Raw genomic sequence first — 14,075 nt, 5'->3', positions numbered from 1 at the left:
GTCGTGGTGGTGGTGGTGGTGGTGGTGATGCTGCTACTGCTGCGGCTGGTAGTGGTGCTGGTGGTGGTGATGCTGGTGGTGCTGGTGGTGGTGGTGCTGGTGGTGGTGGCGACGGCGGTGGTGGTTGTGGAGGTGGTGGTGGTGATATTTTTGTTGTTGGTGTTATTATTATTATTAAATAATTATAAGTGATGGAAGCAGTATTAATGCCTAAAACATGTCTTTATATCCGTCTTGGTGTGTATATACTCTTAGATCTACAAATACTGCATTATTTACGTCGAAAGGACTTTTTTCATATGGACACATTGTGCATAAAAACACACATATTTATATCAGTGGCAGACAAGTATCATATGTCATGGGTGCTCAAACCGGCAATCACGTGATTTCGACGTGTCCTGTCACTTCAGTGACGTCCGGTAGCTGAATACCAGGCAAATCTAACTGATAGCGAATTATGGAATTTCACTAACTCTTCAGACACTGATGTTGCAAGGAACCGGGTTAATTAAAAAAAAAACTATTGCTCGCCAAAGAAGCAGTATTAATACCAAAAGATAGTCATTAGTCCATATATCCAACTTAACACTAAATTTCTCTAAAAGGCAACTTGAAATTAACTGATATAAAACGGAATAAAAATATGTACCCGAATTCACGCGTAAAAAAAATATATTTTTAAAATATAAAAGATTCATACTAAGAAACGTCGGAAACGGCATAGACTTGATATTCACCTTCACTTATGTATCACAGTAGAAAAGAGTATTTGAAGCATAGCCAACGAAAATAATATATATTTATGGGATATCCGAAAGTATAAAAGTGTATGCAAGTTCTAATGATCGAAAAGACCACAATGCCATACCGAAAATCTGTTCACTGTAAGCACCATGACAAAAAGCATGAGATTAATGATAGAAGACCAAAGGCTTTGATGCTATTCTACATGTAGTAAGCTCTACATGGGAAAGGGACTCAAATGATGCTATTCTCCATGTAGTAAGCTCTACATGGGAGAGGGACACACATAGAGGGACAGATAGACAGAAACAAATAGAGGGACACTTAACTAACGAGTATCGATGGAAATAGCAGAAAAAATAACAATATAACATCAACCATGACTCAGCTGCTTGCGCCCACTTTAAGAAACAAATAAGGTAGCACCTTATCCCCTAATATTGCTAACCAGTAGTACTACTCCGTCATCGTGTGGAGAAGAAAAAGTAGCTGAAATCTGAAACAAAGAAGATTCGACAAAAGGAGAAGGAAAGATTTAATGTCTTCAAATTAATAACGATAAAATTCTTCATGAAAATATCGAAGGAAATGAAGAGGACGAAAAGAAACTAAGCTTCACCATCCTTCGTAAATTTAAGAAACAGTTATCTGACTGAATTGTGAATCAACTGTGCCTCAGTTATCACAAAGCTGATATTGCAAAAAAAAACCCCCAAAAAATAGATTCCGAATATAATTAACAACTGAATGAGATATTTCTTGCAAAATTAAAACTCAAAATTAAAATGTATACCACGAACATGTTGGAGCTTTTCAACTACAAATATTTATCAGGGACATTTTGTTGACCTCGATCAAGTTTTTCAGTATGTATTTTGTCAGTATTCTTTCATTTATAATTTCATTCAGTTATATTTGGTATTTGTAAAAATGTTTTTTACAGTCTACTTTTCTTCGAAAACTTAGTTTCGCATGTCTTATTTCTACAAGCCCTTGTATTTAATAAAACATATTATTATAAATATTATTGCTCTTGCATAATTATTACAAAATTTAGGCACGTATGCAGTCGTAGAACCTTCGTCATCGGAGGGATATGCTAATGTATCATCAATGTTATAAGATTTCTTTATTCTTTAAAACTCGGATACTGAGTTTTCAGATGAATATAAATTGGGGACATGAAGGATGAATATCCTGACCATAGCACAAGAAAGTCAAACACTTATTTTCCTGTATTCTGTCACGCGTTTGGTTCTCCATCGCCAATGTTTGTGCCCAGTAAATTTAGGAAATTTTTAAACTATCGCCCGTAAGAGTGCAGTGCAACCTTTTAACATACATTTCAAATATAAAAGATTCTTGTAAGAGCTCTTCAAAAGAGTTTGTGATAGTCACCTATTTAAAGTGATCATTTCTTTCTTAATCTAGTAGCTATGATCACACACTCAGTTAAAGTAAAATTCTATATAATGGTATAAGTTCAAAAGTACTATTAAAATACCTATAAGAGAGTGTATGAGAAATAGAAGCAGCTTTTCAATGACAATTATATTCTTGATTTGTAATCTCATTTAATTAGATCTTGTTATAGAGCAGTCATTTCTGGTGACGATGTCTAGTGTAGATGTGACAGTAATCATTAGGAAAAAGTTTGAGTATTTGACTTAATTTTTTATTTTATTTTAGTTCATACGATTTTTATTTCCACATGAAATGTGTTACTGTTTGTGGCTTCAAGAAATATAAATTCCTCTTGTTTCTGCGCTGTACCAATTCTGCAGGACACACATACACCAGCCAAATCTGTCCCATATATTTTCAATCACATATTGACCTGGAAGCCAGATTAGACTCTAGACTAGATTTATATTCAGAGATAAATATTGCGCGGAATTTAGCCTGGTTATGTTATATTTATGTCAAGTAATCGATTACGAAGGACTTATTTTCTTCCAATATTAATCAATATGATGAACCTCATGGTATTTAAAGCAGAATATATAGAGGCGAAAGGAAGTAAAATAAAAAGAAAACTAAATATTATTTTATGCAGTTTTCTGTATACACATACGCGAGTATTGTTTTAGATTGGTACATAAATCTTCAACGTAAATACTTTTTCAGTTAATCTTAATCACTATCTATTACACTGTTTAGAAAACTTAACCTTCATCAGCCGACTAATATTTCCATTTTATAATCGTGAGCACCATCATATGAAATATGGCGATTTAATTGAGGACTATAACGATGATGACGATAGCGAAGATGTAGGTATATGTAGATATAAACACACATACTTACAAAGAGACAGATAGACAGACAAATAAGTAGGTAGATAGATAGACAGACAGACAAATACATGCATACTTACAAAAAAAATGATGCCAAAATTTACACGTACTGATTTGTTAACTTGTTCTGCATTTACTTTTTACTATTTGTTTGAATTTTCTTTCTCGAAGTTGTAATGCCGTGTAATTGTGTTTCTATATGTGTGCTTATTGTTTTTAGTTGTGTGTTTAAGCGTGTGTAATTTATGTTCTGCCAGCAAGCAAATAGAAGCTAATATCTCCATTTGATTGAAATTGCATGCGCATTAGAGTTTCTCACTTGCTAATGAAGCTCAGTGTTTGGTAATAGTGGTCCGGACATTAACTTCGCGAGGGTTTGTAGCATTAATTCATTTATTTCTATGTATTCTGCTTTCCCTTAGTTGTAGATATTAAAATGTTTATCATATTCTGTAACACGTTAAAATGTTGAGAAACAATAAACAATCTGAGTTTTGCACATTTCTTTACTCATGTCTTAATATTTTCGTCCCAGCTTCCGTGATGATTTCAATAACTATTTTAGCAACTTCATTCTCTACTCATATTTGCTGTATATTGCTGCGTGTGTTACCAAGAATATGTGTTGCCTTTATACTGTGCATCCATGTATTCATGTGTAACTGGGAGTAACGGCGTGTGTTCATGTATATTTTTGCATGCGTTTGTGTGTGAGTAAGCGTAGAAGTATTTCGAGTTGAAATTCCCAAGAAAATATAGTCATGATTAACTGAAGTTTCATAAAACATAGCATGTATCTCATATTTACTATAGTGATTTCAGAATCTTTAATTATCTGAATATTCCGATGCAATTAGTGGACAAAAATTATTTTCCTTTATGTCTTGTTATAATCTGAAGCCAAAAACTCAGTGAGATATCTTTAGTCATATCAACTGATTCTTTCAAGTAAAAAAGTTGCTGGACATAGAAGTGAGTGCATCCGGTTTTGAAAGCCGAACAATAATCGTAATGTACATGTTCGGTTCTTATTTCATCTTCTTCACCAAAAAATATTCTCAGACAATTGGAAAAACTCACGAGTAATAATAGAGACATATAGCAAATCTGACGCTGATTATAAATATCAAGTGTATGTTTAAAGGAAAAGTAATTCGGGGGTGTGTTGTTCTGTATGTTAAATTTCTATATTGCGTGTAAATCAATTTCTAAGTCAAAGTGTATTTTGAGGATTTTTGGATAACATTTTGTGATATAAAACACAAGATTTATTTCTACTTATTCCATGAAACAAAATGTCTGGATAGAAACAATTACTAGTAAACTGATGGATAAACAAAACAATATCACACGTCTATAGCATATGACATTATTGGAGTCAGTTCATGGAGTGTGTGAATAACACAGCATGTGACGTCTGCCCAGAATTTGCAAGGCAACTGATACAAGCATTCAAATAGTTATTATTGAAATATCATGTTGAATATACGCTTCATAGATTTATAATGGGAAAATGTTTGCGGTTTTGTCTTGAAGTTGAGAGATTTTATTTATTATGACATATTCAAAACAAACTCAGTGTATATATATTTCTGTTAGAATAGCTATTAACAAATTTATGTCTGCAACATAACTTACATTGATTCCTATTAATAAATATATTTTCAAAAGCCTGGTTGGGATCTATGAAAACATCAATGTTTCTGAATCTGTTTTATTTCATAATCTATTGAAATGATTTCTATATCTTATTTGAAAACTTATCCAGTATGACTGAACCAGAAAACTTACTGGCACCGTGTCTAAAAAATATTAAAAAGACAAAATCACATAAAATTTAACAAAGTACAGTAACGAAATATTAAAAAAAAACTTATATAAGAACAGATCGTTAAAAGAGACATATAATAATGGGAAGATCACAAGTGTGTGGCAAAATACTAATATTATTAAGAACTGAAATAAATACATAACATTTGTAGTTGATTAACATAGGATTCTCACTCTCATATAAATAAATATATATATATATATATATATATATATATATATATATATATATATATATATGCTTTAACTAGACATTTAAATTTGTTTACGTGTAAATAATAATAAAATGTATGAATATAAAAAGAGGCTATCAAAGTGAATAGTAGTGGGTGTGTAATTTGTAATTGAAATACAAAATACAGAACTTTAAGTCAATATGATATTCACCGACATAATGTATCGAATTTCAATTCCTTCAGTTGCATTCACCATATAGCCTCTTTGACTATAAGCACAGACAACGGAAAACCGCTTGCTCTCCCGTTAAAGAAAAAAAGTGAGTTACTATTCACGTTGGACTCAGTATAACCCGATTTATTTCATATGCGACAACAGATCAACGTCAGCAATATTCAGACATAGATCAATTGGATGCACAATGTATTGTTCGCGAACTTACATCGGGCAGGCCAGCATAACGGAGTACTGACTTTCTAAAGATTACATCGAACCGGCCCTGGAGATCGTTAACAATGCAAAACCTGGTACATTAGTAAGTCTCTAGGATATGGGTTTTCTAGAATAACGTGCAGACAATTGATTTTTATTGATGTAACGGGTTACTCCCAAACATTCGATGCAGCTCATCAGAACCACTCTACTATAAACAAGAATCATGTATGTTCAACCGGCTGTTTTGCTCGACTGATTAAGGACTGTGAACACTGGACAGCAATCCAGGTGTCAAACACTCTGTTTTTATCTTACATTGACGAGAACTACAATTTTATTAAAATAATGGTTTGGACAAAAAATGTGCCGCCAAAGGCGATCATGCTAAATGACTGAAGATTCTGTAACTTGAGCGCCAGTCTACGTTTCATTAGCTATGTCACAGATTCAGTTGCACGGAACTTTTTGGTAGCCGATGGATTGGGATCATATATCTGATGTCCAATGTAGTAAGATAAGATGTCATGTTGCATTCAGCATCTCTACGTAATATGTTAGTAATCGCTTCCACTTAGAATTTTAAACTCTGCTCACCCCAAGGGTGTGAGACCTCTTTTGTCTCCTTATCCTACAGTAATGTCCATTGCTGATCTCTTCACCATCTGCTAAATCTATTTACAAACCTGGGAAATTTAATCTATTCATCAACCTGTTTCACTCGTTCCTACTATTCCCTTGGACCCTCACACAATTATGATTATCTCAAGTACAAGACAAAAGTTGAAATTGAACAACATTCAATGATGCATTTTAATAATAAACATATAATATAATGATGGTGATAACGGTGATGGGAGTAATAATGATAATAGTAATAATTTAGCCAAAACTCATGTCGAATAAGAAGAAATATTAACAATGACAAAAAGTAAAAAATTGAAAATGATAATATCAGTAATGATGATGATGAGGATGATGATAATAATAACAATAATGATAATAATAATGAAAGGAAACTGTTGGAATCTCCCTATGCTCTGATTGATGATACATCTAGTGATGGTGCCACAATAAAAACACTGGTAATTGCCCAACCTTATAATCGCTGCCTCATATGAGTGACAATCATAAAGCAAAATATTGTGAATAACGGTGGTAATGAAACTGAATCCCTTGATGGTGAGAGTTACACGCGGCAGGCCTAGAGATACTGGTCTGACTCTATCCTGTCGTTTGTTATCCATCAAGGGACCGGCACACATGGCGTACATGGAACAAGCAAGTCAATGCTGTGGTCATGGAGTGTTACCATCTGAGCAACACTTTAGACGAAAGGGTGTTCCTCTTAGGGGATACCGACAACGTATGTATGATGAATAGAGAGAAAGACGATTGGTTCAAGACACGGAAGAGAGATAATGTGATCAAGCTGGCGCAATAAGGAAAAAATCGTTGGTTTACTGAAGTAGAGCTCGAAGCAATCAGAAGAGGGATATTGGAAAACAGGAGAAGAGGAAAAGATGAGAATACAGTTCTAACTGATAAAAGTAATCTGATAGCTGAAAACAGAGGTGCAATTCTCTAATAAACCACAGAAAAGGAACAGTGATAGCTTGCTCGATGAGAGACATATAGATGGTTTTGGAAGAAGAAAATAAAACTAATGGAGACATGACAGATGGGCAAAAGCAAATCTACGACAGAATAAAGGCAAGGCTACAGGAGAAAGCTGTCGACACTATTTGCAAACTTAAAAAGGGTGACCGGTGAAAATTGACTCAAGAATCGAAAAATGTGAATGAAACAAACAACATGATGAAGGCAGCAAATATTGTTGTAGCAGAAAAAAATGTGAGTGTTGACGGCAAGAAAAAGAACTATAATGGAGTAATAAAAGAGAAGATCCATGGTGGAAAAGAAGAATAAAGGTGGGGTTAGATAAGCTCTTGAAGGACAGGGTACTGAACAGGAAATATGATATTGGGAGAAAGGGCCTGAAAGTGGTAATGAGGGAACTGAAACAGCGCCACGTTGCAAAGAAAGAAAACTTGGTAAGATACGAGCAAAGAATGAACGGTTACGAGCAGAATAGGTTTTTCAGAGTAGATCAGAAGAAATTCTACCAAGAAATAAATGGAGAGCGTACAGATAAAAAGTTGATACCATGGTAATCGATTATGAAGCAAATAGAAGAGACGGGCCATAAGTACATGAGGATACTGGAAATGGACGGAGAAAGAAATGACAGAAGAAATTTATGGTGGAATACTTGCGCAGACTGAGACGGATCCTTAAGTCAAAATTAAACGGACGGAATAAGATTGATGCTATCAACACCTAGGCGGTTTCACTCTTAGATATGGAGCAAGAGTTATCGCATGAACAGTAGACGAACTAAAAAGCGTAGACAGAAAGACAAAGGGAAGTGAAGGAAATCAGCAACAAATTGGCAACTGGAAGGCTCCGGGACCAGATGGAGTTCAATGATACTGGATCAAAAGATTTGGTGAATGTCATGCACGAATAGCTGCACAACTCAACACATTATTAAATGCCGACTAAATAACACCAGACTGGTTGACAGTCGATAGGACAGTGCTGTGCTTGAAAAACATCGAAAAGGCTATACGATAGACAATTACAGGCCGATATACTGCTTGCTAATTATGTGGAAATTGTTGACTGGAAGAGTCGCACAGTCAATATACAGACATCTGAAAATATGGACTCCTGCCACATGAGCAGCAGGGTTGCATACGTAAGTGCAGAGGTACCAAGGAGCAACTTCCGGTAGACGAAACTGTACTTAGAGAATGCAAAAGGATGAAAACTAACTTAGCCATATTATGGATCGACTATCGTAAGGCGTACGACATGACCCCATATTCTTGGATTATGGAATGTATGAACCTATTTGATATTGCATCGAATGTTGAGCGATTGCTTGAAAAAAGTATGGCGAAGTGGAAGACGGAACTGACAGCATATGGAAGACGTTAAGGGACAATCCTATCCCCATTGATCTTTGTACTGTGCATGATACCACTAACACAGATTCTGAAGAAAGCAATGGCTGACTATCTATTCAACAGCCGCCAACAAAATGTCAACCATTTGCTGCTGTTCATCGAAGACCTCAAACCTTATGGTAATGCTGAATCTCAAGTACTTCCCTCGTTGATACGGTCTATAGTTTCAGTGCTAATCTCAGAATGGAGTTCGGACTGAAAAAGTGTGGTGTGTTAGTCAAGAAGAGAGGCAAAATCAAATGTATGGCGGGCAAGCGATACCGTCGGAGGACGTTATGAAGCATCTAGAAGAGACGGGCTATAAGTACTTGGGGTCACTGGAAATGGATAAATTCATGGAGAAAGAAATGACAGAAAAGTTTAAGGTGGAATACTTGCGCACAATGAGACGGATCCTTAAGTCGAAATTAAATGGAGGGAATAAGATTGAAGCACCTGGGTGGTTTTACTACTTAGAAATGGAGCAAGGTTAATAACATGGACAGTAGACGAAATAAACTGCTTAGAGAGAAAGACATGGATGTTGCTGACTAGTTATGGAATACTCCACCCAAAAAGTGACAGATAATGACTGTATGTACCACGAAAAAGAGGGAGAAGAGGACTGACTAGATGCAAACACAGCATGAGAGCAGAAGAAAGAAACATAGTATGGTATGTAACAAATGCCACAAAACCACTATTATTGGAAATAACAAGGTTAAGCCTGTGTAAGATGGAAGATTGCACAGAAAAAGCATTGTAGAAGCACTTGAGAATAAATGAAACTGAAAATAGGTGGAGAAAGAAAAGTATCCATGGACAATTTCATAGGGATGTTGAAGATAAGACAGAAAAAAGATGACTATGGATGACTAAAAGTAATTTAAAACGGGAAGCAGAACCTCTAATTTGTGCTGCACAAGAGCAAGCCTTAAGAACCAATTATATCAAATGCAGAATAGACAATATATCAGAAAGTAATAAGTGCAATATATCAGAAAGTAATAAGTCAATCTACGCCACTAGCCCAGAAAGAATATAAGAGACGTCATGACAATATCGCAAGAATTGTCCATTGGAAACTTTGCAGCAAGTATGAACAAACGTGCATGAACAAGTATGAACACAATATGAACAAAGCAACAAGTATGAACATAATATAAATGTGGTACATCAACACGAAGGCATCATCGAGACTGATAACGCAATGACCCTATGAGATTTTATAAAAAAAGCAAACGATGCTGGAGCATAGATATAGCATGCCAAGCTAACAACAGGGTAGGCGATAGGGAAGAAAGAAATGTCGATAGATATGTCAGATTAGCTTGGGAAATTAAGCAGTTGTAGTCGATAAAACGTGAGAGTAGTACCAATGATGTTCGGAAGCCTGGGAACAGTGAGTAAAAATCTTGAGAAGTATGTTGAACAAATAGGGGTTGCAATAAGGGTGCAGCACTTGCAGGAAGCAGCACTGCTTTGAACTGCTCGAATACCCCGGATGGTGTTCGAAAAATATGGGCTGTTACCTTAGTTCACTGGTAGTGAATAGCTAGCACCGTAGTACATCTCCAGCTTTAGAAACTGTGAAATGACAATAATAATAATAGTAATGATAACAAAAGCAACAACAATAATAATAATAACGATAATAATAACAATAATAATTCTACTATCTCCTCTTCATTGCGGATTTTAGGCTGTATGGCAAGGATGGGAAACATGTGAATTCTCTGATGAACAAGTTTTAGTGCTGATATTAGATTGGAATTTGGATCCAAGATGTGTGGTACATTGTACCTGGAAAGATGCAAGATACAGTCTCTAACTGAGTTATAGAATTATCTTGCAGAGAACTAATTGAACAAATTGAAAAGGAAGGATACGAATATCTTCGCATACTAAAGTTCAACGAGATAATGGAGAAGAAAATTGAAAGAACTGTGGATGGAATATTCCCGAAGTCTAACATTGGTATTGTGCTCATCAGTTGCAAGGATTGTATCGAAGGAGAAGAAAACAGCTTAGGATGGTATGTAAAAGATAAGGTGGGGCTACTGTAGAAACATGTGAAAAATTCCGGTTATTAAAAGTGAAGAAAAATTCAAATACGAAAAGAACATAAAAAAAAGAAACAGCACAGCATGGAGGGAGAAAAATGTACGGTCAGTTTGCGAGAGATATGAACACCGAGACAGATACAAAAGACTCTAGTGGCTATGGACTTGGAGAAGTGACCTGAAGCACTTATATGCGCAGCTCAAGAGCAAGCATTAAAGACTAACTATGTGAAGTGCAGAATCGACAACACTACCGACAGTGACAAATGTAGAATATGTTGTGAGAGGGGTGACACGGCATCGTATATCCGAAATTGGCACAACGCGAATACAAAGGACGGCATGACAATGTGGCAAAAACGATCAATAATAATAATAATAATTAAAATAATAATAATAATAATAATAATAATAATAATAATAATAATAATAATAATAATAATAAATATTTATGTAGTAAGCATAAGGTTGGCCACAAGATTGAATATGATGCATGACAATGCATTGTAAGGTTACATAAGAACGTGTAAACAAGTGAAAAAAAGGAAAAAATTCCCCAGGTAGGAAGGTTTACTCCGTTCTGTCAAGGCTGTTGTATAGTACGAAAGTTAGGTGGTAATAGATTATGGAGGCAATGGAGGTATTCTCCAACTTTGTCATACTTCAGGGTAGTTTATTTTTGTCTCATACATGGGTACCTTGCTTATTATCTCACTCTCGTTCTGTCCGCCTGAAGATTTGGACCAAACAAGACTCCGAGCAATTTATCCAGTAATTCCGTTCTCTGCACTGCGACGCTATCGGGAAGTTGTATCTGATTTTTCACATGGCGAACTGTGCTGTTTTATTTGGTTAATTATGGTTCCTGTTTTTGACACGTAGATAAAGTTTGCGATATTTCATTCTAGTTATGTGGAGTTAGACAAGAAGTGTTTTTATGTGATTGTACTAAGCAACAAACAGAAGCGTCTGACATCATTGCCTGTCTTGTAGTGTAAATTGTCACTCATTTCTTTGTTCGAATGTGCATGTTCAGATTACTGCTGTTATAATTCCTAACCACCAGTACGTACGGAACATATTAGACATGAAACACCTTTGCATGACCGTGAAACTAACGGTTGTCGGTTTCGTGGTCCACTATTGTTAATTGTTCAAACATACACCTAATACCACCTTGCATTACTTAGAAATCGAAGCAACCATCTTTACATTCGATGTGTTCGACAGTAACAACAGTGACGTCAGGCATGCATACCGACAGAACTGTCTGATTTCTAACATGCATATCAGTAACTTAAGCGCGAAATCACACAGGCATGGGGAATGTGTACAACGCTTTCAGATGGAAAGCATAGTCCGAAAGTGTTCTCTAAGGGGAAACTTTTGTCTTGCCACTAAAGAAATAGTGAAAATATTGTTGTATATAGAAAGCATTCAGCACTAGAGACTAGGTATGAGCATGCACGATGTCAGTATATCAGTAAAGACTATGCAGATTTTTGGTGTGGTTATTCATGGGTGATAGAGATGGCAATGTAAAAAGACCAGTAATGTTAGTTGGTGGGCGTAACAGTGAAAGGGAAGCTAATAATGCTCTTCATTACAATATATACAAAAGATGTTTGTAGAATTTTACTCATGTTATCCCATTTTGCACTCAATTCACAATTTCTACCCTTTGTTTTGACCGACATGATTTCATAAATATGCTCATTTCCTCCCATTTCATTGCGTAAGTTGCCATCCGAACACCTTACCGGAAAAGTTTGGAAAATTTTAAAAGCTTTGTTGATCGTTTACATCTTCAATGACAAGAAAAAGTTCTCTTTAGACAATTACACAGAAATATCTTCTGCTTAAACTTAGAATAAAATGAAATTTAACAAAGTCATCAATGAATGCAACAAAATATATAAGACAAAATATATAGAACAAAAATAATAAATTGATAAGCAGTATCTTATCAAAATACACAGTAACTGACGTCTAGTACAAAGTTATTCAATACATTTCATGACATTTCTCTCACACATGTATCGGAGAGCAAAAAGCAAACTAAAATTATTAGACTGAGAAGAAGGCAGTTGTTCAAATAAAATAAGTAATTTTTAATATATAGTGGGTTAAGAAAAAGCATGCATTCACAATTCCATGTAAGTTAATCTTTAAAATAAGTATTTATACTTATTCAAATAAGAAAATTATCCTCCAGCTAACATTTGCAAAGCTGATTATTTCATTTTGTTCAATAGCTGTACCCACCAATAACTTTTACACGTTACCTTTACAAATTATAAGGTATTATAAGAGTTTCGGTATACTCTAACGCAGTACAAAAACATAACTACTTTTATGATACTATTGTGTCTCACAGTTCTAAAATGCTGCTTTGCAAGGTGAATATTCACAACTACGTTAACGCTTATAATGTTTTTTTTTAAGTGATTTCACTTAGATTATAGCAACGTTATAGTCATTTAAAATAAACGGTTCATTCTCTTCATGCAAACAATCAACGTAACCAACTAAAACTTCATTTTTCAGTATTTCTCTTAAAGATGATTTTTAACATTAGTATATGACAAATGTGTATATGAATGGTGTATTCAAATCAAGTAATCCCTGTACTTGACTATTATTTATTTTTGAGCAATGGAAGAACAAGACTCCATAGTATCCCCAGGCGCAGTATAATCACTCACGTTAAAAATAAAACCGATACTAAACATATTATCACACAAACATTTCGTACCCCCATTTTACTGATTCTCTTACTTCTCTGGTACCTTTAACACCAAATAATAAATAATAAAATATATGATGAGAACTACAACTATCCAACGCGAAAGAAATGTGACATTGTAATGTTACGACAGGCCAACAATTCTGTTGAACCTAATTTCTGTTCAGTGTCCATTTTCTATTTTGGATTCTCAATAGAAAAGATTTTGTAGAAAAATTTTATTGTTATGCAGAGAATATGTTCGGTGTTTTAAAAGAATAGAGAATTGTTTTTCTTTTACATTTTTGGTAATTCAGATTCTCATTTTTTATTCCCTTTCTTTTCATTACTTTTCACTTTCAGCTTTTATTATTATTATTTCTATATCATTGTTACCCTTAATGTTTCTCTTTTATTAATATGTTTTTAGATTTTAGTTCATTTTTGAATGCTTCAGGAAGTACTTATTCTTTTTATTTATTATTATTTTTTTTTTTGCCTGATGAATAATTTAAACCTAATGTCTAGACTCACAAAAGAATTACATGTCTAAGCTTTGCAGAATATATTTGTCAGCAAAGTATTACTTCGGCATGTGCTACCAAAGAATAAGGATTTCTTTTATTGCAGTAGAACAAGCCGTATTATTCACGTATATATTCTAAAAGATGCATTATAATGTATTGGCGATTGAGACTCTAAATTACAAATAAAATTCTGGTAGATCGACACATGGTTACGAATACACACACACATACACACACACACACACACACACACACATATATATATA

The sequence above is a fragment of the Octopus bimaculoides genome, chromosome 3, assembly GCF_001194135.2.
Source record: "Octopus bimaculoides isolate UCB-OBI-ISO-001 chromosome 3, ASM119413v2, whole genome shotgun sequence".
Taxonomy (NCBI): domain Eukaryota; kingdom Metazoa; phylum Mollusca; class Cephalopoda; order Octopoda; family Octopodidae; genus Octopus; species Octopus bimaculoides.
Note: the sequence above shows the minus strand (reverse complement) of the source record.